Source organism: Periplaneta americana, chromosome 4 (assembly GCF_040183065.1).
Source record: "Periplaneta americana isolate PAMFEO1 chromosome 4, P.americana_PAMFEO1_priV1, whole genome shotgun sequence".
NCBI classification, from domain to species: Eukaryota; Metazoa; Arthropoda; class Insecta; order Blattodea; family Blattidae; genus Periplaneta; species Periplaneta americana.
In genome coordinates, this window is record NC_091120.1 from 154,958,750 (window position 1) to 154,984,531 (window position 25,782).

Sequence of the window (25,782 nt, forward strand, 5' to 3'; positions counted from 1 at the left end):
GAGATCTGAAGGCAATATTCTGGCCACAGTGCGAGTTCATAAACAGTGTAAGACGCTTCAAGAAGGTAAATAACTTCCGCGCGGGAGCGACTTCAATTATCGTTCCTTTCTTACCACCACTGATTCGGAGCGACTTCGTTACCAGCAGAAATTCTCGTCGTGCAGAAATGTCAACAATCATTGTTTTTACTGCGAATTCACGATGCTCTTCCGTACACTGCCTCATGGCAACTGAAATGGCATTGCCTAAGGAACAGTATAGCGGTATCAAAATCTAACCGACTTCAGGTATAACTTTCAGCTAATAGATTCAAAATAACCCGTTCCCGCGTGCCTGTACTACATTTCACAGAACAATTTTGTATTATTTTTAGCATTAGTTACCAAATAAATTATAGGTTTACTATCATAGGAAGAAATAATCAAGAAAGTTTAATAAACACGGCATTGATTCAGCCTGAAGAAATTAAAAAGTCCTTTGCGTAATATGAATAGGTATATTATTCGATTATTTTTTATTAAATTTAAAGCCAAATTACAATGTGATAGAACAGCTGAAAACATTTCACACCGAATGACAGTTCCTTTAATTTTCCTGAGCCAACGCATTACACAAAATTACACAATCGTTAACTATGAACTACACATTCTACCCCCTGGTACGGATTGTTTTCACGACGGGGCAAACCGGTGTTAATTACTATACTTTGCTTACGTTTTGTTAATTACATCATATTTGTTAACGTCTGGTCAACCCACATCGTGAATACAATATCCTACTTCATGGCATGCGAGTGTTCAATCGCTTGCGATCTACTTACTGGAAACCACTCACAGAGTCGGAGCTACCTTACAGTAGTGCAACAAGATTAATTCCGCTCTGCATGTGGCTCGCAAATAACGGGCCATCGGTGCATTCGTCATTTTTCTTCCATCCCATTCCGAAGGCCAGTCGTTACCCCTGCCCCAGACCCCCTGATATGGAGAAACAACATGTGGAGTAAAAACAAAGCAGAGGATAGGGTTTCAATATCGTAAAAATGAATGGTAATGTTATCCCGATAGATGGCTCCACTGGGGCCTCATCAAGAAAAGTTGCTGCGGGTTGAACTCCCTCCCCCACAGATAGTGGAGAAATACACGCTAGCAAATTTCGATCTATAGTGGCACAAGTAACAAGCACATATATGTACAGTTTCGTTTTTTTACTCGTGGCAGTTCATCTGAGCATTAGAGGAAATAAAAAGGGAGCTAATTGGGAGACGAAAACCAAACAAACTCATGGCAAAAATTTCCAAGAAGACATGATAGTAAATAATGTGCATCTGTGACAAATTCAGGACTAGATGTACGTAGGGCAAACAAATTCCTTCAGAAAAAGCACCAGGAAAGCAATGGCAAAAATTTTGTAATCGTTCATTTGGATGAAGTCTATTTCATTAAAATCAAAAGTGAAATAATTAATACCAGAAATAGCACCAGGAAATCATGGGCAAAATTCTGGAAGTTTGAATTCATTTATTTCGGTGAAGGCTATGGTATCAAAATCAAAAGTAAAATACTCGTAATTAATAACACAAATAGCATCAGGAAAGCATGGGTAAAATTTCTGGAATCTTGAATTCATTCATTTGAATGAAGGCTATAGAGTCAAAATCAAAAATGAAATAACACCAGAAATAGCACCAGGAAAGCATGGGAAAAATTTTTGGAATCTTGAATTCATTCATTTGGATGAAGGCTATGGCATCAAAATCAAAAGGGAAATACTCGTAATTAATACCAGAAATAGCAACAAGAAAGCATGGGAAAAATTTTGGAATATTGAACTCATTCCTTTGGATGAAGGGCATGGGATCAAAATCAAAAGGGAAATACTCGTAATTAATACCAGAAGTAGCATCAGGAAAGCATGGGCAAAATTTTGGAATATTGACTTCATTCATTTGGATGAAGGCTATGGAATAAAAATAAAAAATGAAATAATTAATACCAGAAATAGCACCAGGAAAGCATGGCAAAAATTTTTGGAATCTTGAATTCATTCATTTGGATGAAGCATATGGCATCAAAATCAAAAGTGAAATAATTAATACCAGAAATAGCAACGGGAAAGCATGGAAAAAATTTTGGAATATTGAACTCATTAATTTGGATGAAGGCTATGGCATCAAAATCAAAAGGGAAATACTCGTAATTAATACCAGAAATAGCACCAGAAAAGTACGGCCAAATTTTTGGAACCTTGAATTCATTCATTTGGATAGAACCTATGATATTAAAAACAAAAATGAAATAATTAACACCAATGTTCTCCCAATTATTCTGTATAGAATCAAAACTTGGCCACGAGAAGAAGAAATGCTGAGAATATGCCAAAGAAAACAGAAAGGAAAATACCAGTATGTGAGGCTACAAGACAGAGTTAACAATAAATAACTGAGGAGAACAAGGGTGAAAGAACCTGAAATCAAAGCCAGACGTCTCAAATGAACCTGGGAAAGGCATGTGAAGAGGATGAATTCATCCGAACCACAGCCGGGATCCAAGAATCGGCTTCAGAAACGTGAGTGGACAGAGAAGAATATGGGAGGACGACTTAGATTAATTTTAGCAGCCACTAGTTCTACTGTACAACGACGAAGAAATGGGTATAATTGGAGACAAATCACAAAAGATGCGTCCAAGAGCTTAGTTCTATCTTTCTCGGTGAGGCAACCCGGGATTTCACAACTCAGTCATTTTGCTTTGGCAAAAGGCTTTTGATCTTTACGGGATTTCATAGACACATTTATTGTACTTGTAATTGTAATTTGGAAGTGAACATATAAATCTGTTTCTCTGCGAGATGTGAAGAGAGAAGGCTAGCACTGGATATATAACTCTAGTGTCTAATGATATATATATATATATATATATATATATATATATATATATATATATATATATATATACTAGTGTCCAATGTTTCGCGAAAACTCAATTTCAATACCAAAATCACTTCGCCACATTTCAATTATTAGACTGTACGACATAATATGTGTGTCATCCAACGTTGGAAATGCTGATCAGAAACTACCACTAAACATGCCACGGCCAAAGACGCGACTTCTGACAGCTCCCCAACTCCCATTGCTCGCTGGATTCGATAGCCAATGAGAACTGGATTAGTCACTTACCTTCCTGGCGACAAACAGAAGTTACGGCAGCGTTTTTTTGCTTACTTGCTCGCTTGCTCGTTGGTTCGTTTATTTGTTTCCTTCTTTGTTCCTTTTTTTGTTTCTTTCTTTGTTTATTTCTTTGTTCCTTTATTTGTTTCTTTCTTTGTTTCTTTATTTGTTCCTTTATTTGTTTCTTTCTTTGTTTCTTCGTTCCTTTCTTTCGTTTGTTTCTTTGTTTATTGATTTATTTATTGATTGATTTACTTAATTTTTACTTACTTTTTACTTATTTACTTATTTATTTATATATATATATATATATTTATTTATTTGTTTATTTATTTATATATATTTATTTATTTGTTTATTTATATATATATATATTTATTTATTTATATTTATTTATTTATTTATTTATTTATTTATTTATTTATTTATTTATTTATTTATGCATTTAAAAATAAAAATCTCGAGTAAATACGATATTACCACAAAAATTGTAACTCTCAAAATGTTGCCTCTCCTTGTGAGTTGAAAAAGGTTCGAATTTAAACTTACACGAGGTAAGAGTTTACAATTACTATAAAAAACAAATTATTAAATTTATTATTTAAAGAACTAGTAAAATTTAAATAAAAACACTCCAAAGGATTACGCGCGTTATGAAAGCACCATGAGAAAGAAATGGCAAACTCACAAAATACACGAGAAATACAGCTGACCTCTATTGACACCACGGTACATTATTTTTCATAATTTTATTCAGGAAGCAAGGAATAAGGGGTCTCTGCGGCCCACTGTATGAATTGTTGCTGCAGCCCCTCACATATCAGCCCCTGGGAAATGGAATATTTTTTAATCAGCAGCTGGAATGGGGCGGAACATTCGAAGGTCGACCAGCGCTGGCTGGCCTACAAACAACTGTTAATAAATACAGACTTTTTCATTCCCAGTCGAGTCTCATTATATCTGGCCTCCGCTGTTATCTTGTTATAGCGCTCTCCAAACATCAATTTATTGTTAAACATTCTGGTTGGGTTCGCACAGGGTGCACCAAAGAAAAAGTTACCTTTATGATCATTATTAAATATGTAGCAGATTATAGGGAAGACCAGGTAACTTGATACCCCAAGGGTGAAACCTAACCATTTTTCCCCCCATTACTACAAATGCTAGTGGATTATGGTGATTTTCTAGTTTGAAGGTTGAATTTTCTTTTGCCAACTTCGTTTCGAATTTCGATACTGACAAATACTATAAATGGTAGTGATTTTGTAACCGGTATGTTGGCAGCTGAGGCAAATATCGACAATATTTGCCGGTACTGGAGTTCCATGAAATTAAAATTGTACTAGATTTCTCAGCCGGTTACTGGAAGATAGTGAAATTCGAACTTATTAATAATTAATTAATATTAGTATTAATATTAATACATAATAGTTATGTTATGTGTTGCGTTGTGGTTATAATTCAAGAATAGTCAGATAAGTACGAATGAATATAATATACTTGGGCGTGATAATGCACGTGGGTAATGGATAGAAATATTATTTCAAATTTTAATGAATTTCTTTCGTGTTTAGATTTTTATTACTATGTCAAAAAAATGAAATAGTGTTGCAGTGACTCCTCCAAGGAAGAAAATGTGTGGCATTCAGAGTACGCTTCAGAAATCTGTAGTTCACGTGTATAATGAGTTGAAGAAAGAAGATAATGAAGAAGGAATTATGCTAACGGAGACAGCAATTACAACCAGAATAGGACAATTATTAGGAGTAAGTATTCTTAAGCATACATTTCAAAGTGGTATTCAGTTTTAGGAGTTTGCACTAATAATTTCATGATTGTGGTCAAACAAAACAAATTTTTAGGTAGGCCTAATGTTTAATCAAGTCAGTGATTTTCATATTGCCAAACTAAATAACATTTAAGATACTGTAATACTGCAGTAGGTGATAGCTTAAATACATTTACAAATTAGACGAACAAGTAATCAAACAGCACGAAAGTAAATTTCCAGTTTTCTCTTTTGGTATTAAATTAACCGTTCAGATCACAATTTACATGCCACATCGGCCGAAGAAAATACAAGTCATATTGTAATTATTAACTTGATATTGCAGCAAATATTACATGAATGTTGGCCTGTTATGGTGCTTAAACATAATTCAGTTTTATATAATAACTATATAACATACTCTATAAAGCATAGGAACGTTGACTCTGGCTGAATAATTTATTCATGACTGGTCTAAGTAATATTAAATATGGTGTTTCTTCAGAAAAGCTACCCCACCCAAAGTACTTGTTAAGATATAACACTCGAGAGGACGAGGACGCACTACTGGGAAACTAACCATTTCTCTTCGTCCTGGACCTCTCGCATGTTATATTGGTAATTAGCAGGGAAAGGATTTATATGTAAATACATATTTACTTATAAAGCTAATATAATTTATATTTTGCATTATCTTTATGTTTCACAATGTGTAGGGTTGAAAAATCCTACTTTTATTTTCCATATTTTTCCATATTTTAGAGTTTAGTACATATTTTCGTTAATTTCCATATATTTTCCATATTTCATATAAAACAGTCCATATTATATTAGGTTTAACAATAAAACAAAACAAAATTCCATTAACTTTTAAAAATACATTTCAACAATAGAGATTTAAACACATGTTCAGTAATCCCTTTAACATCAGAGTTATTTGAAAATTAGCAGTCCTATCAACAATGGGAAAGTAAGTTACAAAACTGTATTAATTTAATTTAAAATTTTTAACAGACTTCAGTTGTGCAGCTCAACAGTTAAATGCCAGTCAGAGTACACATAGGTTCAGTTTTGTAAATCATACTATAAAGACGGTAAATATGCCAAAAGTACGTCATTCAGTCAATTTAAAATCAAAACTAACAAGTTACATTTCAGAATTTAAAGAAGATGGTTTATCAACTGACAATAAAATATTATTTTGTAATTTGTGTCAGTGTGCAGTATCATCTACACAAAAGTTCCTGGTGCAACAACACATTACAACTAGTAAACATCAGGCCAACAAACAACTAAATTCCAAGCAGAGACAATTGTTTTTAACACAACCAACAACATCGAATGTAAGATCTGAGTTTAACATCGACCTGTGCCGTTCTCTCATCTCTGCTGATATTCCTCTCTACAAACTAAAGAATAAGGTCTTCAGGGAATTCCTTGAAAAATATACTCAACATACAATCCCGGATGAGTCAACACTTAGGAAGACGTATGCTCCATCCATCTACGATGAGACAATACAGAAGATAAGAGATGAAATTAAAGATAGTTCAATTTGGGTTTCCATTGATGAGACTCCCGACAAAGAAGGTAGACTTGTTGGTAATGTAGTTATCGGTTTGTTAAGTGAACAATATTCTGAACGAATTCTTTTACATTGTGATGTTCTAGAAAAGTGCAATAACAAAACTATAGTTAAACTGTTCAACGAAGCTATGGGTATCCTGTGGCCAAAGGGTATTATGTACGATAATGTGTTATTCTTTATTAGCGATGCTGCCCCTTATATGGTCAAAGCTGGACAAGCATTATCTGTTGTATATCCTAAATTGACTCATTTTACTTGTGTGGCGCATGCATTTCATCGTGTGGCAGAAGTGGTCAGAGACAATTTCCCTAAAGTAGATTTGTTGATTTCATCAGTGAAAAAAGTATTTCTCAAAGCTCCCAGTAGAGTTAACGTGTTGAAAGAAATGTACCCTGAAATTCCATTGCCACCAAAGCCAATTTTAACTAGATGGGGTACATGGCTAGAAGCAGTTGAATATTATGCCGAACATATAGACTCTATTAACAATGTTCTCCTTGCATTGGACTCTGAAGATGCAGTCTCAATTGATACTGCGAAAACAGTTACCTGTGACATAAGTGTGAAGAATGACTTAGCTCACATTCAGCATACATTTTCATGCATCATAAAAACGCTCAAAAGTCTCCAAAATAGGCACCTTTCACTATCTGAAAGTTTTGAAATTATAAATAGTACTGTGGAACAACTGAATCGTGGTAGAGGTAAAGTTGCAGATGCAGTAAGAGCTAAGGTGGACACTGTACTTTCAAAAAACCCTGGATATGAAGAACTACAAAAGGTTGTTGCTGTGATGAGTGGTGAATCAACAGTGAAGATTAACTTGGACTTATCCCCAGCAGACATTGTGAAATTGAATTATGTACCAGTTACTTCTTGTGACGTCGAACGCTCTTTTAGTCAGTATAAATCTATCCTCAGAGACAATAGAAGAAGATTCACTTTTCAGCACTTGAAAGAAATGTTTGTAACCTATTGTTATGGTAACAGACAATAAAAATTGTGTTTTGTTGAAACTACATTGGAAGATAAGGTACGTCCATTATATTTTTTGTTTAGTTTGATTAAAATGTACCAATATTTAACGTACATAGTCATTTTTTTATAATTTTAAGTCCATATTTAATTCCATATTTTGGTAAAAATCCATATTTAATTCCATATTTTGGTAAAAATAACTACATATATATTTACATATTTCATATATTTTTAGTCCATATAAATCCGTTCCCTGGTAATTAGTAACAAGTTTGAGGGAGGGACTACAACAATGCATTAGAATATACAGGTAAGTGTCAAAGGATTTTTGTGCTGAAAGTATTTGTGGCTGTGCCCTAAAACCACGTGTTCATCACTATGTAAATATCACAGAAATCAATTAAACAAAATAAAATTATGCCTTCTTTGGTGTATTTTTTCTGGAAAATTACCTAAATATTAGCCTACTTAAACCTATCGTAGACCCAACCTAACATGTTGATCATTTTCTATTCATATAGCTGTAAATGTTGGTATCATGCATGAATTTTATGATATAACAATTTTTAGAAGTATTATGTTATTGTTTGTTATTACAGCTTGGCTTAACTACAGCCACGAAAGTGATAAATTCACACAAGGGGACCCCACTCGTGACACCAGGAAAACATAGACTACGTAAACATCCAGTGACTGATGCTGATGATTTTACGAAAGATGCAATTGCGAGATTTATTTATGACAAGTTACATAAAGGTAGGGAAGTTACAGGAATTATTGTGTTGATTTATGCAATGTAATTCTGATATTAGTCATAGGCCTATGTATAAAAATATGGCATAATTTTCATTTACTGTTACAGGGGAAGTACTAACAGCAGCAAAAGTTCTGGAACATATGAATGATGATTATGAAACATATTTATTTAGAGTATCCTTATCATCGGTGAAAAAAATTTTGAAAGAGATGAAATTTCTATGGAGCAAAGGGGATCCTTATACACATGTATGAGAAAGTGATGTTATTCGTTTTTAAGAGAATATATAAGAAATGTGGAGCGTGAGAACCCTAAACCCGTAGTATTCTTGGATGAGACTTGGATTTTTATGAATGGTAAATTTCAATGTATTGTGAGACATTGAGTGATTGAATTTTTTACTAACAAATAGATTAACACTTATGTGGAATATGAAATTGCAATTAATATAGGCTACTAGTAATGAATTCAGGTGGGAACAACATGTTTTGCAATTAATAGTTTCATATTATAACTAGAGGTTAGTTATAAAATTCTTGAACGGTTTTCCTGTCTTTAAAATTTTTGTGTCTCTTAGAGTGTCAATGTGAATTGCTTTTCTCTCTCTGTTTTTTTAAGTATGATCACCCACTTATTCATGAAATAAACCAGGTGAAGTTTCCAGTGACATGAATGGTGTTATTCATAGACCAACAAATGAGGGTGGAAGATTAGATGCCGGAACGAAAGGTGGATTTATACTCGGTAAGTTATATTGATTTATATTTTACATAAATTTGGCAAGAGTAATTTTTTAAATCAGGGTACAAAAATATAAAAATTGGTGACTAAATAAAAACGTGGGAAAGCCTTTCACCAAAGAGGATCTCATGTCATGTCATGTTATGTTATGTTATGTTTTATTTTCTTTATTTAAATGCTGTGAATTCATGTGACGTAATTATATGCCCAGGTATAATTTTTATTGCAGGTGCTGATTTAATTTTTTCATGCAATTGAAAGAAAAGTCAGGACTACCATAGTGCTATGAATAGCCCTGTAGTTGAGAAGTGGGTGCAAACACAGTTGTTGACCTGAGAACATTAGGGCAATGCGTTATTGTCATGGATAGTGCTGCATATCATAGCAGACTTGTGAAAAATCAGCCAACAACAAAATGGAGGAAAGAACAGCTACTGGTGATTGCAACTGAATATAATAGATTTGTTGTACTAAATGATAAGAGTTGATGGTGTGAAATCACCTTTTGATATTACATTGCAATATTAATTTCCATACTTTACAGTCATTATTATTATTATTATTATTATTATTATTATTATTATTATTATTATTATTATTATTATTATTATTATTATTATCATTACTACTACTTCTACTACTTATAGATGCTACTTTTTTCTTTCAGGTGAAATTGAATCTACATAAGAATCCTAAAACAACAGAGCCTTGCCAATTACTGTTCTGAAGCGGCCTTGTCTTATGTGTTGTGTCTATATACAATCAATTCTTTCAGTTTTTTTTCCCCCTTCAATGTAATGAAGTTGTTGGTTGATTGATACCAAGTGTTCAGCAGTTGATGTCATTTGTTATCTTGCACTCCACTATTTAACCAGATGATTGAAAGCTGTGTAAAGTTAAACAGTCAAGACAATGATCCATATCTTCATTGAGATTTCAGAAATGGCATGGGGAGATTCTGAAATATCAGTTCTTTGTAAATATTTGAGACAATCATGGCCTGTGATAATATTAGTACTGCCACTGTAGATTTTCATAGAAGTTCAGTTATTAAATTAGGTGTATTATTTTTACTATGTATTGTACTATATTTTTGTTTCGCTTAATTGATGAATTATATATGCTGTAAATTGAATAGTAGACTGTAGGTCTATAGCTTAACTGATGAATTGTATGTGCTGTAAATTAAATAGTAGGCTGTATACCACAAGTGATGAATTGTTTATGCTTGTAATGTGAAGTAATTTGCATGATATTTATTATCAGTTTCTGTATATTTTAACTGATTGAATTGTTTATACTTTTAAATTGAATTAACTTGCTTGCTATGTATTATATTTTATAGCTTAACTGATGAATAATTGTTTAGGTTTGTCAATTTAATAATCTGAGTGCCATGTACTTCATATTTTTAGTGGAGCCACCAATGTAGCTTAGTCGGTAGACTCGTTGGCCTGCAAATTCAGAGCTGCACTCGAGGGTAGTTTGGATCCCCCATTTGGTCTGATTAGTTGGTTTCTTCTGAGGATTTTCCTCCATCGTGGAGCAGATGCCGGATGGCCTATTGCAATTTTTTCATTTGCTTTAGAATCATTCCGATTTTTGTTACCACATTGTCATGTTCTGATCTTGTTATTCTTTTAACAGTGTGGTAAGATGCAGGTATAGATAACCTTACAGTAATTTTGCTACCTTTCAGCTACCTCATTACCTCCCACTCCATAAAGTTCATGGATCCACAGAAGTACCAGTCGTCGATGTAATTCGACCATTTTGCTTAAAATATTAAAACACTGTAAAATATTGAGATTTCATGCTGTTACGTCCATTACTGCAGCGAGAACATCTGATTTTGAATCTGATAGTATGACAGCCTTCTCAGATTTATGAAGTCGATACTGGAGATTTTGTAAGCTTAAAAGTGTATCTAAATTTTCACTATCAAAATTAGTCAGTGTTTGAAGTTAGTTAGTCAGTTAGTGGCATTTAAAAAGGGCGCGTCAGCTACTATGGCTATTTGCGCCCTTATCTAAAATCTTTCACTAAACACAAACACAATACAATAACCAGAATGTTTAAAAAGCTAAAAAGCGTTGTCACGGTTAAAATGGGGCAAACAAGTGTTTGAATATAATTCCCTGTAAAAGGGAATATACTGGTATTGTACTACAACACCACTACATCTATGGCTTGGTAAACGGGATCCATCTATAAAAAATACTGTATGTAGTCACTCACTGACCAGATCATTTATCGTTTCTAATGATTTTTAAAATGTCTGGAGAAGTATCACATTTCTTAACATCATCTGTTAAAGTTAACTTATATACTATTCATTTTGAAATAACTTGGGATTGTGTTTTATTAGTAAAGTTTCCCTTAATTGAGCAAGTTTGAGTTCTCCAAGTAGAGTCAAAAAGTCTGTTGGGATTTTGGCTCAGTTTATTAATATTTGTGGACTGTGATTTTTTGTTCTAGACAACCATATTATCTGCAAATGATGAGATTATCATAAGATCTATTTCTTTAGTTAGACCATCGACATTAATATTGGGAAATGTATTCCTGAAAACAACAATGTGGGAAGCCCAGATGAATCTGTCTCTATTTACATATTTGTGACAATGAATCAAATAATCAAGTCACTGACCCAGTGTAACACTTTATCATGGACACCCTAAGTTTGCAATTTCTTAAGTGATTTATATCTACAGAGCCATATGATCCTTGAAAATAAATTAAAATTGTTAAGTTGTTTTGTTTTCTGTTTAAAATATCTTTAATATCTTGACTAAAATTTAAAATCTGTCCATTTGTTGAATGCAATTCTCTAAAGTCAACCCAATAAAATGAAAGTTAGTTACTAGATTCCAGGAACCAATTCAATCTATGAAATCATCTCTTCCATAATTTTGGCTATCATACTAGTAAGTGGTATCTGTCGATAACTCGAAAAGATATTAGTTGAATAATTGCGTTTCAAAATTGATGTTATGATAGATTTTCTCCAGACAGATATTGTATTTTAGATGAGATTACAAGATAAAAGTAGTGAGTTTGCTTGTTTGCCAACATGTTTAAGAAAATCAGCATGTGTATTGTCTGGACTTGGAGATGTTTTGGGTCTTATGTTATTAAATTAATAGTAATATTCAGTTCTTGATTAAATATTGTTATGTAAAGTAGATAGTAGATTTAATATTTCTTTCAGTTTTTCCTTAATAGTCTGACGTACACAGATAAAACTAACAACCACACCACCAACTAATCTAATAGAAATTAAAATATAATTAAATGTAGAAAAAGTAATTAAAATTATAAATACACGTAATAAACCATAACCCCCTAATTTCAACAATATACTATTTTATTCCCTTTTACAGCTTGTAGATAATTATTAATTATAGTTATTACTTATTAGCATAATATTTATTGAACTTATTGGCTATTTCACTTCGTTTGAAAGATGTTATTGTGTACAAAATGCATTTTTTGATGATCGTTTCATGCTGTATGTTGTGTATAAATCTATGATTTCTGGCCATCTGTTCTGTGTAATCCATCTTTTGTATAGAATTAATAAAATATTCTTTTGGTAGTAATTATTTTATTAATTGAGTATTTAATTTTCACCAGCTCACATTTCTTGAATCATTTGCTTTTTCTTATTTAAATTTAGGACACAAGAGCCTAAAAGAGACTTCACAGTTATGTATCATACATTTTTTCAATGACAGACGTGGAGTTGCAGAAATAATAAGTGTAAGTGTAGCATTATTAAGCAATTTACAAACAAATGAAATCTTTAAAAAGGTATCTAGAAGTGAAATTACTTATGGCTTTTAAGGACCAAAATTATTTTTGTAAGTTGATTTATTATTATTTCAGTTTTAGCATAGTTGTTATTATCCATTTCCTTACTAATTTCAAAAGATAATCAGAAGTTCATTCGAATTCCAACCAAAAGTCAATTGGTTATTAATTTATCTACCTTTAGGAAGTAATTACAGTATATGTACGCTGGAATCTTTGAAGTGAAGTGACAATAATTTAATTGGTCTTGGAACAGATTTGATTCTTGAATATTATATACTATACTTTGTTGTATATTTACGTCTAGTAACCTATTAATGCTAATACTAATAATAATGTAAAGGAATAAAAGAATAGAACATAGCAATACATTTCTCATTATTATTGAAACTATTTAGAATAACCTTCCAACATTAAGGTAAAGTACGGTGAGTAAAGAAGTCATTCAGTACATAGGATCGTGATTTTACTACATGTGATATCTGGTAACAGTTGGCAACACTGACAAGGCGGAAATATTTGCTGTTTGGGAACTGAACTTACGTGATCCTCACTATACTCGATTTTATGCTTCTCTATATCATCCCTCATAATTTTTCCTCTTTACACAGTTATCCTCCAATCTCTGTCTGGCTTCTTATATGTGTCATCTTTCTGTATATTTTGTTTGTGGTGCTGAAAGAAAGATGCTGAAACTGATCAGGGAGAGAAAAAGGAATTGGTTGGGTCACTGGCTGAGAAGAAACTGGATATTGAAAGATGCACTAGAAGGAATGGTGAACGGGATAAAAGTTCGGGGTAGAAGAAGAAATCAGATGATAGACGACATTAAGATACATGGATCGTATGAGGAGACAAAGAGAAAGGCAGAAAGTAGGAAAGATTGGAGAATGTTTGTTTGCAGTGAAAGATCTGACAGTTGGAGAAAACTATATATGATTATACACGGTATTAAAAAAGTATCCATCTGGCCGCATCTCCCGAGACTTCAATCGCCGGTCCATTTTGTTCCAAAGGTGCTCAAAGGATTGAGATCAGGACTCTGTGCAGGCCAGTCCAACCGGTGAACATTATTGTCTGCATACCACTGCATAGTAGCCACCGAAACATGGGGCCAACTTCCATTGTCCAACTGAGTGCCATGTTGCAAGAGGAATGGCGACGCATTCCAGTGGATATCCTACACAAACTAGTGGAGAGCATGCCTGACAGGGTGGCTGCTGTTATAGCAACAAGAAGTGGTACCACGAGGTTCTAAAGGGGAAAAAAACAGTGCCCAATTACTTTTTGGTAGATAATGTATATAAAGAATCATATAAGTGAATATCAGTTAAAAATAATGTAAATTGTGGCGCAAGGGACTTCTTATATAAACCAATACAATATTTTATTAAGATATTAATAAAATGCAAACCATTTATCATAGAGAGATGACATTTTCTACATGTGTTATTATTAACCAGATACACCAGTGATAATAGTTTTGTGAATGTAGCTTTAAAAATACGGAAGTTATTAATTTCAGTACAGTGTCTCCCTAAGGTGTGTAAAAACAATAGGTCTATATGTGAATTGCAAACTAACAGAAATGTTAAAGGTAGTTTTTTCATATATCGATATTTGTCCCCGGAAATTGTGAAAAGGATCTGGTAACCTTATACATTCGTGTTAAGTAGTATAGGCCTACAGTGCCATTCGTTTAGTTGTCCGCACGCTAGCGGTGCCTGCAAACGGCGTGTTGCGGTAGCGGTCACAGACAAGAAGCTTGGAAGGACGGTCGTTAGCAGCACGTTGCTTTTATACAAGCACTCATTCATTGTCACAGGCGCAGTTTCACGAAAGTCAGTTCTGAGTAACTATTCAGTAGTGTTGTTGTTTAAATAATAAAAGATGTGCGTTTTGCTCCGATGCCATGATACAAATATATAATAAAATATAGAATTATATGTAGACCTACTACTCAAATGTAACAACAGGTCCTCGAAGGGAAATGACAAACGAATTCACTGCTCAGCCGACTCCACATAAAGTTAGTGTGCTTAAACGTGTGAAGGAAAATTAATTTGTGTGTAATAAAACTCCGAAAATAAATCGACTTTTGTTTACTGACGAAAAATTGGAAAATATTGAAGAACGACTAGACCACTATCCTCTAAAATCTCTTGGGAATGTATAACTTCTGAGGAAAGGAAGTTTCAACATTTATCTTTTTCTCTTAATAACGTACGATTTCAATTCATTAATGTTATATTTTATTTAACGACGCTCGCAACTGCAGAGGTTATGTCAGCGTCGCCGGATGTGTCGGAATTTGTCCCGCAGGAGTTCTTTTACATGCCAGCGCTAGACCAACTCGCCAACCAGGTCGACTTTCAAATCATATTCCACTATTATTCAAATGTTTGTTTATAGATTTTAGAAATAAAAAATTAATTCTCATCCTCCCATAACCGACAAATCTCTGTAGCTTGCGTCTGTATGTGAAACAACCCTCCTTTTTTGTGTTACGAGAAGAAGTTGTAGAGAATTTTTTACTTCTATCTTTCTTTATTTATATTGTTAATCTCTTTGTACCGCTGTTTGCTTGTACCTATGTTTTTTGTTTGTAAACTTATTTATTAAAAGCTATAGGCCTACTTCCGCTTTGCTTACATATTAATCTATCACTGATTAACTTTACAACTTCTCTGCTGTGTTAACATTTTAGGAAATTACCTGGCTGACTAGTTTCGAAGTGTTATTCTTCATTGTCCAAAGCTTAGTGAAGGTCCCGCGCTATCTTCTGGTTTCCTCTTTTGGTGGGGTGTGTTCATGATTGTCCCGAGAAGGGTGTGTGTTTTGAAATAATTGAGTTGAGTGTTCAGGATGTGCTGGGGGTATGTTTTTGTATGTTTCTCAATTTCATACTGTTCCAGAGCAGCGGTCATCAGCACAGTGCACCCTCGGGCTAGCGTCTTTTACCCGCGGATAATAAATTGCATTACCGTGCATCCGTGGTTGCTAGTGGGTATGCTTTCGCTCCCCACCCTCTCTCTCTCTCTCGCTCTCGCTCTCTCCCCCTCACTCTCTCTCTTCTGCACGATGGTGCATATTCCAAGAGACTGCTTATACTTTACCCATTTCAGCGCATGCTGACGACCACTGTTCTAGTGTCAAGTTTCAGGTTTTTTTGGCTAAATATGTAGTATTTTTATGCCAGTGCCTATGTTGCTGTAGTTGTGATTTGAGTTTTTGATGCATTCTGCTTAGTTGAATTGTTGTGTAGTTTGGTTATGGCTGTGATATTTTCCTTGTAATGTGTTTGAGATGATCTTCCAGTCTGTCCAATGCAGAAGTCGTAACTATTGCATGATAGTTTGTATACTCCTGTTAAGTTGTATTTATTTATGTGTCTTGTGTGTGTGTTAATATGTTTTTGTAGTGTGTTCTGTGTTAATATATTTACACGTTCATTTATTTATTTCTTCGTTAATTTATTTGCTTACTGATTTAGTTACGCACTCGTATATTTATTTAATTATATTTCATAATAAAAAATTATTTTTATAAACTATTTAAACGATTGCGACTTAGTGAATAAAAAGAAATTTTGAAAAAGTCTTCTGCGTTGTATTTCATTTGTTTGGAAAACTCAATGCGGCATCTCAAAAATTCCAAATTCAATTAATACAAAAGCATTTCGCTGGTTGAAAATAAAGCGCTTCCTATAAAACCTTTCTCTTACTCTAAAGAACGTATATACGCTTGAAATGCGTATAAAATTCTCTCAAATTTGGAAATAGACGGTAGAACCCTCTCCGAGTCCTCGCCTTGGCTGAGTTCGTAATGAAGTTAATACTGCCAACGAGCTATGAGAAGGTCTCATTAACGTCTTTTCACTGTGAACAAATTGTGATTATCCAACTACAAAATAAAGGCGGACGAGGGAATAAGAATAAGACTCCATTGTGGGGAAGCTACGTGTTTTGAATTGCACTGACAGCTGTTCAATGCAAACACTGTTACCGCTATACACGACTGGGAACTTCATGGTGTACTGTTGGGTTATTCAACAATAATTATTATTTCTATCTATGACGAATAAAAAAGTTTAATTCTAAAACAGGATTTCATCTCTTCTTTATAGCGGTTCAGCCATAGCTCAATCAGCTAAGGTGCTCTTAGCCTTATTAATGAAAATTGGATATCAATTTCCAACAAATCCGTGGGATGCGTATTTTAAGAAGAGTGATCAGGCTAGGTTTTCTACTGAACTGTCTTTGCTTTTGTCTTTATTCCACTACTGCATTTTTTTAGTCATATTAGTCCCTTACTCAGGGTGCGAATTAACAGGGGCATGGGGGATTTCCGCCCTGTTGGAAAGTTATCCCCCTTTCATAAATTCATATTAACATCCCTGCCAGGGATAACTTCTATCCCCCCCTCACAAAATATAATTGCTTTAATACAAGTAGGCTATACTTCATAAAGTACAGTATAAAGTAAGCAAAGAAAATAATATTGATGTATTATATCACCGGCAAGCTGACAACAATCAATAACTTAGGAATTAGGCATCTTATCTTAAGCCTGTTCAGGGTTATAAGTAAGTATTAATATAATAAAGATGCAAGACAAGCAACTCAGTGCGACCAAGCGTTGAGCCGTATCGAATGAGGACAATAATAATTATATGTACGGTATTCTTTGTCTAGGATTCTATCCCCCCTCCTCATCAAAAATCTTAATTCGCACCCTACCCTTACTTAACGTAGTACTGGGAAACAGGCTTATGTTTCCGATAATTCAGGATTGAATCCCTGTCGTTGATTTGAATTATACGAGTATTTCTATTGAACCAAATAAATGTTATGTTTTATTTAACGACGCTCGCAACTGCAGAGGTTATATCAGCGTCGCCGGATGTGCCGGAATTTTGTCCCGCAGGAGTTCTTTTCATCCCAGTAAATCTACTGACATGAGCCTGTCGCATTTAAACACATTTAAATACCATCGACCTGGCCCGGGACCGAACCCGCAACATTTGGCATAGAAGGCCAGCGCTATACCAACTCGCCAACCAGATCAACTGACCAAATATGAGGAATCCGGTTTTCAAAGGATCTCCTCTTATCCTTAATTTCATAAGTTTCTTTTCAAGAACACATTCAATTTCTTCGACGCAAGAATGGATGAAAGAGAACGAAATGTTAGGAGAAGCAATTAAAAGGTATGCAATCGCGCGTTCTATCAAGAGAATTTGGGTTGTGAGGAAGAATCAACGTGAGTTCCAAGCCGGTTGGCCATTTGTCTCACTCCAATTCTTTGCTATCTCGCTGCAAGAACGTAGATAATTCTGAAGATAAAATTCTGAAAATGAACGTAGCCTAACAGGTGTGATATGAAGGGGAGAAATATCGCAAACACTAACCGCAGCAGGGCAGAATCACTGAAAATGTTATAATCCTGGACACAGTGAGTGACGAGAGGTAAGAGCCGCTATCCTCGCTAGAAAAGGATTCTAGCCTTTGGATCAGGCGAGTGATGGTCGAGTAAACTCTTTCATAAATACCTACGACGACACGCGAAAGCCAAGGCACCAATTTATATAGGCTTCAATTTGAAAAGTATGAAAATGTACATGAACGGGAATTAGGCCCGTACAGCTTGATTCAGGGATTTTGGCCCCTGCAAAAAGTAAATAGATAGAAGTAGATAGACTAAGAGCGAGTTACTCATCACTACTGACGAGCTGGGTCACACAGGTCAGGCCGCGCAGTCATAACACCTAACACTTCCTTCTTATCATGTCGCGGTACATTCCATCTTAAAACACAATATTCTTCCACACGTTCCGTTACTAACCACTACGTCTGTTGACTAAACAATGTCATGATGACTTATATTTTCTTGACATGAGTGTCCATCAGCTACGAGCATAGATATATTAAAGCTCGATTCACATCACTGTCACATCACGGACCAGCAGCGTTGCATCAAAACGTTGTACAACGCGTTTTGTGTGGTAGCGTTCACATATACAGGCAACGGCACGGACCGTCTGGGATTCTCGAGGAGAATGTTTTGATGTGACGTGGACGGTTTGATAGCGTGAAATGTTTATGATTTCTTCTTCCTCCCTGTTATTTATACTCACTTTAACATCTTTGGTCATATTGCTAGTATCTTTTGATTGAAATCCGAAGGTCTGTTCTATTGTTGTGAACTAGATGGTGACTGTATATGTATTACTGATTTGTTATGAATATGATTTCGGTGATGAATGAGGCCGATTCCATCTTTTCAGGTCCAGAATGCAAAGTGAGGTGGGTTTCATTAAGGGATCAGTTTAGAAAGGCATTAAAAAAGAGGAAGACTAAGAGCGGACAGGCAACCAACAGCGAAAAAAAATGGAAATATGAAGATTATATGTTATTTCTGATCCCGTTTATTAAAGAAAGAGAAACTATAGGAAACGTTGAATCTCAAGGCAGTGACGATTCGAACAAACAAGGAGAAGAAGAAAGTTTGAACAATGATACAAATGAAGAGACTGCAGAGATTGCTGCTTCACATCCACAGGAAAATCAGTACTGCCAGAAGCAAGAACACTGATCCTCTAGTTACAGGGTCACAAAGGCGTCCAAAGAAAAAGGTGCAGGAGAAGGAAACAGCGTCATCTCTCGTTATGAAATATTTATTAGAAAACAATGAAAAATAAAAGCAATTGACGTCTACCTGCAGTGCGGACCCAATATATGCATTTTTCAACGGCATAGCTGCCACAGTGAAACAGTTTTCACCATTAAGACAAAATCTGGCAAAATAAAAAATTTTCAATATAATTTCTAATCTTGAATACGAAGAAATTCAAGAAAGTATGTTCCAGTCCCAAAGCAATGAGCAGCCTTCGATCTCTTCAGCACCACCAGCTCACTATCAGCATCCCGTACTGCAACACAATCAGCTGCAAACAGACGGGGTTACTTATCGGACGACCTCAACTACGTCACATGATCTGACAACTATGCAAACACCGTCGCCTACACCATCACACGTGTAAGGAATATCATCAGTTCAAACCTACTATTAACAATTTTTCCCTGTGGAATAATTAACGTTTTCCTGTGAGTGATTTTATGCAAGGAATGACAAACAATAATTTGTTTTAATTGACATAATTGCTTTTCCATTTCATTGTTTAGACTACAATCTAGGACGACTTACCTTAAACAAACCATCAACTTTTCTTTTGCTGAAATTTCTTCTCTAAATGTTGTGTTTTGTTTTTGTATTTGTATTTATATTTTTTGAAGCAAAATATAAAACTGATATTTTGACATTCTAAAATACTTATAGAAGCAACTTTCATCATCCTCCAACTGGCGGTATAGTGTATGATATTCACCTATATACTTCCTCTTTCTGAGCATTTCTTTCATCCATATTCTGTTTCGTTTTCTTCTTTCGGCCTCTTCTTCGTCCAACAAGACAGCAATTATCGCAAGTTTTGCTAAATATCGGCATTATTCGAGAGCACAGTTCCTACAGTCTTGATGGCGGCAAACTGACGGTCACTTGCCGTTAAATGTGAATGAGTTTGCAAGTGATGGTCCGTGACGGTGATGTGACGTATAATGTGAATCGAGCTTAATTCTTCCTCTTCCCTCTTCCCCTCCTATGCATATTTGTGGTTAAATTTCTTTCTTATGAACCAACACACAGCTCGCTCACTAGCCAAACAACCAATGACGGGGGCCATTAACGCTTAATCGAGCTGTACATCTATTCTTTTAGGACCCATCCTGGCATTTGCCTTAGCGCCTTATGAAAGCCACAGGCAGAATTAGTTGTCTCTATTTAGGAGACTAGCTAATATATATATATATATATATATATATATATATATATATATATATATATAATGCAAACAGCCTCAAGGAAACTTACTTTCTAAACGGCCTCCTAATTGCGCTCGAGTGACTAAAATTTGTAGAGGCTTAAGAACTTCTTTTGACATTATTAACATGGTGCAAAAAAAATTAACTTTTTCAACTGCCCCCATGAGAATATTTGCTTGTTAGCGAACGAATTAGGCCACAGCTAAATGATGATAATAAGTATGACTTCAACTTTAAACGAGATGGCGCACTGCTGCATTTTTACCGTGAATGAATATTACCCACTTACTAGGCGTTGGGCAGGACGTGCAAGAGGAAGGTGGCCTGCCCGTTCGCCAGATGTAACGCCCTGCGACTTCCTTCTGTATGTTCCACTTCTACCACACAGTCTTGCTGAGCTGAGACTGCGGATTATCAGGGCTGTTGACAACATTGATGGTGCTATGCTGAGAAGAGTGTGGGAACAGTTTCATCACCTTATCGACCGGTGCCGTGTAATACGGGACAATTATAAAATGAACAACTTTAAAAGTTTGAGAGGTTTGCCTCTTTGTGGTGTAAGTTACATGAGTCTAAGTAAAATAAAAAATGTATTAGTAATTAAAGAAAATCATCTAAAACTTTGTGTTTACTGTTCATATCAAAGCATCTCTATGGACAATACTAATTTTAACAAGAGATGGAGCGCACACTAAACTCACGTCCTGACTTGATCTTGATCCAAATAAACACTAGCTGATTAATGCGTAATAGCAATAAAGTTTCGAACAAAAGAGGAGTCCATCTCACATCAAGATCGTGTTATTCAACCGCGAGACGGACACTCGTTGTAAAGTACAGAAAAAAAAGTAGCCTGTGCAATAACTTCTGAATGAACGTAATGTTTTAGCAGTGTGTGGAAGATAAAATATTAATTTTTATAGGCATAAATTATTTTATCTATCTGTGTTACGTCAAAGTCTCGTATTTATACTGGCTTATACACGAAAATAAAAATCTGTGTAGCTTCAAACTTATGAATATTTATTTTTACGATCTATTCGATCTTGCAACAAGTCCAGTATTTATATAGTGTCAAAGAGTGACGAATATCGATTGTGAATACAATACGTGCGCGAATCTATGGACCTTATGAATATGAATGTGTGCAGAATGTTGGCAAGGCAAATAATCTTCAAATGCTGTACAACATTTCAAATTCCATGAAAAACACAGCTTAGCCATCGTGCCGTCGGAAAATGCAATCCCTTTAAAGCGGGACATATCCTCCTGTATGCAAAACATCTACTTTACATCACAAACAACTGCACTGGAATTTAAATCTGTTACGTATGAATCACAGAACATTAATCTCGTCTCTGAAATCATAACGCTCACAGTAAGTCAAAAGGCTTCCTTCGGTATAGAACTCTGCTAAAATTTAAGCGGAACCTCAACAAAGAAGAGATTACTATAGGCTGCATTGCTGTTCGGGGCTTGAACTACACCTTCTCTACCTAAGTAATCAAACGGAAGCGAAAGGTCGATAGAGCGCGGGTTTATCATTACGCAACCGGGCGTAATCTGAAATCATAATTTTATTCTACGTAAGACTGCAGGACGTACGTTTTCCCGAGTTTCTTCCGTTTCCTGAAATACTCCAAATTTTCATCCTACCACCATATTTACGTGGTTTATGTTATTTATCTACGTACATACTTATCCAATTATTCGCGTTTTCATTTATTTTTTTGTTTATATTTTTATTTACTCGTTTCTTTGTCTATTTATTTAATATTTTCCTGTCTTTTTATGTATTTGCATACTTATTTACTGATTTATTCATTATATTTATTTGCTTACATATGCATATATTTATTTACTCATTTATTATCTGTTTAGTGTTTATATCTTTATTTATTTAGCTTTCCTTCATGCCTTGATTTATTTAATCATTTATTATCTGTTTAGTGTTTATATCTTTATTTATTTAAATTTCTTTCATGGCTTGATTTATTTACTCATTTATTATCTGTTTAGTGTTTATATCTTTATTTATTTAACTTTCCTTCATGCCTTGATTTATTTAATCATTTATTATCTTTTTAGTGTTTATATGTTTATTTATTTAACTTTCTTTCACGCCCTGATTTATTTAATCATTTATTATCTTTTTAGTGTTTATATGTTTATTTATTTAACTTTCCTTCATGCCTTGATTTATTTACTCATTTATTATCTGTTTAGTGTTTATATCTTTATTTATTTAGCTTTCCTTCATGCCTTGATTTATTTAATCATTTATTATCTGTTTAGTGTTTATATCTTTATTTATTTAAATTTCTTTCATGGCTTGATTTATTTACTCATTTATTATCTGTTTAGTGTTTATATCTTTATTTATTTAGCTTTCCTTCATGCCTTGATTTATTTAATCATTTATTATCTGTTTAGTGTTTATATCTTTATTTATTTAAATTTCTTTCATGGCTTGATTTATTTACTCATTTATTATCTGTTTAGTGTTTATATCTTTATTTATTTAACTTTCCTTCATGCCTTGATTTATTTAATCATTTATTATCTTTTTAGTGTTTATATGTTTATTTATTTAACTTTCTTTCACGCCCTGATTTATTTAATCATTTATTATCTTTTTAGTGTTTATATCTTTATTTATTTAACTTTCTTTCACGCCTTGATTTATTTACTCATTTATTATCTGTTTAGTGTTTATATCTTTATTTATTTAACTTTCCTTCACGCCTTGATTTATTTACTCATTTATTATCTGTTTAGTGTTTATACCTTTATTCATTTAACTATACTTCATACCTTGATTTATTTACTCATTTATCTATTTAGTATTTATATCTTTATTTATTTAATTTTTCTTCATGTATTGATATATTTACTCATTTATTATTTACTTAGTGTTTATATCTTTACTTATTTAACTTTCCTTCATGCCTTGATTTATTTATTAATTTATTATTTATTCATTCATTTAAATATTGTTAAGTTATTTATTTACTTATTGATTCATTTGTTAATTATTTTAACATTTACTCATTCATCCATTCAATCAATCAATCAATTATTCATATCCTCATTTATTCAGTTATTTGAGGAGTTTGGTATCAAAGTTGGACAACTCTACTTTCACTTTTTTTTTTACAGGAGAGATGAAAAAGTCGATCCTTGGAAACCGTTATACGTACATTTTTTTAAAACATTCTCATGGGTCATAGAAATATTTTTCAGCCTCAAAATGTGGTTAAAATTAACATTCAGGGCGAAATTTAAGTTTAAAAATTGGAGTTGTCTATCTCTGAAACTGAGTCATGGAGTTGTCTGTTTTATTAAACAAAATGAAGCCATATTTAAAGTGGAGTTGTCCACTTTGAATTAAGTCTCTTCTAACTCGGTTTCAAAGCAAATTTACGTAAAATAGTACTTATTCATCCACAAACCGATTATATAAACAATCAGCCATGTTGGATTCGCGATGCTTGATGGGAAAAAGTGGTATGAATGTGGGCTTCTCATTGGCCTAAATTGAAGCCAAACCACAGTGGAGTTGTCTACATTTTGAATCTAAAACGCACCATTAAGTGCTATTTTCGCTCTGTTCCGTCAGTTTTTTAACCCAAACAGTTCCAGAATAGCATTCAGCACACAAAATTCTACGAGAAACAGTCAATATATGCAAATCTAAAGAAATGGAGTTGTCTAACGTTGATACTATGCTCCTCACATGTATCTTTATTCTTTTATTTATTTGTATAGGGTAATTCCGAGTTAGATGGTCATAGTTTTTTAATCACATAGAACAGGATAACCGTTTGGTAAAGAAATACGAATAAAATCAAATACGTTCCTTTAAGGTTGTATTTCATCACCTGAGACATGGTTGCTGCCGAGTATTGCTATATATTTTGTAGGCATCTAGAAATAACGATACTTTTAACATAATAATACTCCTCAGTTGTAGGCCATCTATCCTGGAAAAATGCTAGTCATCTCTCCCTTTTTCCCCCCCTTTTTCAGTACATAAAATGACTTTAAGCTGCAAAAGCCACAGCTTAGATCAGCGATGTCAAGGTCAAGAGCACGTACACCGTTCTGCGTACGATCAATCGCTCATTGGTTGCGATGAATCAATTCTGCAGGCAGCAACAGAGAATGAGAAGGGGTATTGGCCTATCACTGCAAGATGAATTAAACTCTTTTAAATAATAGCTAGCGTGTTGCATTCATACAAGACAACAAGTAATCAGAACATGTTTTGTAGTGTACCTCTCTAATAAATGCAATGAATTATAAAATAGTAGGCTACAATAAATAATAAACATAGCTTCTCCTTAACTTATATAGTTTCAGATAATAGCTAGAATATAATTAATTTTTATATAATTATGTAACAATCCAACTAGTATAAAATCACTGTTTTCCTGTTTTAAACTTATCAATATAGAAGTGAAAGAAATTACAGTACATTGTGCATACGGAAAAATGAATAAGGAGCCTGCAAGAAATAATAAACATAGTAGGCCTACATTTTCTTTATCTTAGCGCTTTTAGATAATGACGCCTACCTAATTAATATTGTTGTGTAACTGTTACATACTTATTATATGAACAGCACATTTCTATAAACAAATTAAATTCCTGACTTCTCGTGTAATACAGAAGTGTTTTTTCTTGTTTTCACTGACACCAACCTTCTTATGTCCGACGAAATTATGTTTCCTGCAGCATGACGTAGCATAGCACGCTTATTAACTTCTGATAATCTTGATATTAGTCTCGGTTTTGTGAGGTTCATAAGTGAGGAAAATTGCTTACATACGTGCTTACTGCCAAATATAGAAATAATTTGCTCCGCAAATATTCGTACCCTGGATATATTACTCGGCAAAGCGAACTTCCAACTTGGCTCTGTTCACGCAATTCAAAGAACCTGGAGAGGACTTTTCCTCGGCTTAACCAAAGAACATCACAATGGTAAGGAATATTGTCAAACTGAAAATCTATGGACGACATATCTTCACAATTTTTAGACAGAGTTCGTAACGAGTCTACGCTATTAGTATCATACTCTGTTT

The 25,782-nt window shown here is 34.0% G+C and overlaps 1 long non-coding RNA gene across 2 annotated transcripts; it reads left to right on the forward strand.

Moving 5' to 3' along the window:
- The first annotated feature begins 7,142 nt into the window (after positions 1–7,142).
- Positions 7,143–12,972, forward strand: LOC138698336 (uncharacterized). Of its 2 annotated transcripts, XR_011331835.1 has the most exons (5): positions 7,143–8,260; positions 8,367–8,617; positions 8,880–9,005; positions 9,232–9,439; positions 9,670–12,972. It is a non-coding gene; the product is annotated as an uncharacterized lncRNA (long non-coding RNA). The 2 variants fall into 2 exon arrangements; XR_011331834.1 differs by having other exon boundaries at positions 8,880–9,439.
- Positions 12,973–25,782: the final 12,810 nt, after the last annotated feature.